Raw genomic sequence first — 2593 nt, 5'->3', positions numbered from 1 at the left:
TTTAAGACACCATGATGTGCTCTGGTCCCTGCCCTACCCACACTTTGCCAAAGGCCCCTGCACACCCGTGCTGTGGTCCGTTTGAACTTGGGATTCCAGGCTTAATTGGCACCTGCTACCTAGTGTTGTCGCGAGAGTTAGGTTAGTTAGTATATGGAAGGGACTTAGAACACTGACTGGCGTGTGGTGAGGGCTGTATATGTGTTTGCTAGCATTTTGTCATTGTCGTCATCGTCATTGTTGCCATTATCATCACTACTACCATCATCTTTGCAGGTAATTCTTTAGGCACTAGCCTACTTTCCCATCTGTCCATCCGCCCATCCACACACCCACTCACCTATCCACCCATCCACCCATCCACTCATCCACCCATCCACCCATCCACCCATCCACCCATCCACTCCATCCGCCCACCCATCCACCCATCCACTCCATCCGCCCACCCATCCACTCATCCACTCCATCTGCCCACACATCCACCAACCATCCACTCATCCACCCATCCACACATCCATCTGTCCTTTTCTAATGAAAATACGCCCATGTGCTCTCAGGGAACCTGCATTTTATACTCCACTTTATGTTACGTTTGAACAAAATGGCTCTGGTCCTGGTTAATGGGGGTGGGGATGGGTGGAAACCTCACATTGTTGAAGTGCTGTTTTGCTGGGTTCTGTATCCATGGGCAAAACAGACTTTGTCTAGGTGCCTTTGGGTGTAATGAAACTTGTAGATCAAGAACATTTGTAATCAGATATGTTGGTGGTAAGAAAGATCATTCCAGGAAGCTCTTCAAAAATCAAAAGGAACCAAATAAAAGTTTATGCCATTTTTATATTTCTCATCTCCCTCATCAGGTTGGGGGGTTCTGGAGGCAGAGCCTGTGTCCCCCTCTTGTCCCATCAGACTGGTGTTTCCCCAGACAGGGGGTGTTCTTCCTTTCTCCATTTCTCTCTCTTTGCCACCTCCCGCCCCAGATCTGTGAGCCAGGGGAGCTCGGTTGTGCATCCTTTATTCCGTTCTGTGCAATGGATGCACAGAATGAGGGGACCCCCTGGCTGCAGAGGGGTGTCCTGTGATTCCTGACCGAACCTTCCCCGCCATCGCCCACCATGTCCCACATGGAGAGAGCTCGCCACCTGTACCTCATCACCTCCACTCACAGGTCCAAGAGACACTTCATGTCTAACGAGTCCCACATGGAACAGCCACCCCCCTGCCCAGCTTGCCCACTCCCAGCTTTCCCCATCTCTCTGATGACAACACGGCCCCTATCGCTGCTGGGGCCCCGAACACTCCAGCCATCCTTGCCTCCTCTCTTGCTCTCACGCCCACATCCCGTCCATCAGCAAACGTTCTCAGTTCCATCATCAAGATTCATTCAGAATCCCACCCCTTCTTACCACCCTCTCTGTCCCCCCCAGGACCAAGCGACTCTCAGTCTCACTCGGATGATGGGGAGGAGTGTCACCGCACTGTCTGCTCTTTCCTCATGTGACCCTTTGTCTGTGTCCCCAGAATACCAATGCCGTCAGAGCAGCGATCACGGTCCCTTTGTTCTTCCGCATCCTAAGGGAGTGCCTAACATAGAGCAGGCACTCAGTGGATGTCTGTCAAATGAATGAATGAAATTCCATAAACACCCCGAGAACAGGCGGGAGCCAGCACTTGCCAGAGCTAAAAAGGGGATTTTCAGAAACGAATCACCCCTCCCCAGCCCATTGTTCTGAGCTGCATGTCAAGTGCCCTCCCCACTGGCTGGCCAAGGATGGGCACCAGGGTGGCTCCTGCCACCTTTGGAGTTGAAGTACAAGGACATAACCTCACCTTTTGCGGGGTGGTATTGTGCCGTGAGTCAGGTAGACCCTTACTGTCGCTGTGACCTGTAGCCATGGTTCTCTTCCTGTAAAATGGAGATGCTAGTGATAACCACGAGCATTTCTTTTAGTGAATGCTAGGTGCCAGGCACGGCGCTGCACCTCTCACACTTAGCTCATGTAATCCCCACATCAACCGGAAGGAACAAGGACTGTTGTTATGACTTTAATCTTACACGGGGAATGGAGCTGCAGAAACATGAACGGCTCCAGGTCATAGGCAGAGCCGACTGGAGCCCAGGCGGTCAGACTGCGCTGGGCTTTACGTGCTGCCTGATCGCCTAGCATATGAGATAATATCTGTAAACTCCTTAGTCCACAGCTGGTACATAGTCAACCTTCAGAGGATGCTGACATTGTTAACAGCGTGGGGTCAGGCGCCAAGTCTGAGGATAGAGGCAGGGCCAGGGAAGGGGGACGGGGGCTGATGGGGAGCTCTCCACCAGGGGCACCAGCTGAAACCTTCTTCTCCATCCCCCAGAGAAACCTTGGCTCCTCCTTCCCTGACCTCCCGGATCGACAGGCCTGAGTGAGAAGGGCTGGGCGTGGAGCCAGGAGGTGGGGACTTAGCTCGGGCAGGCTAATCAGGTCTCAGTGAAATTAAAAGGGAGGAGGAAAGCACCGACCCATCAGAACTCACCCTCCTTCCTGGCCAGGAGGTGCCCAGGAGAGGAGCTGGGGAGACAGGGTGCAAGGAGGTCAGCAGCCGGGGG

Source organism: Pteronotus mesoamericanus, unplaced genomic scaffold (genome assembly GCF_021234165.1).
Source record: "Pteronotus mesoamericanus isolate MK-2021 breed Mesoamerican mustached bat unplaced genomic scaffold, CSHL_Meso_final contig_557, whole genome shotgun sequence".
NCBI lineage: Eukaryota > Metazoa > Chordata > Mammalia > Chiroptera > Mormoopidae > Pteronotus > Pteronotus mesoamericanus.
This window is presented reverse-complemented; position numbering follows the sequence as displayed.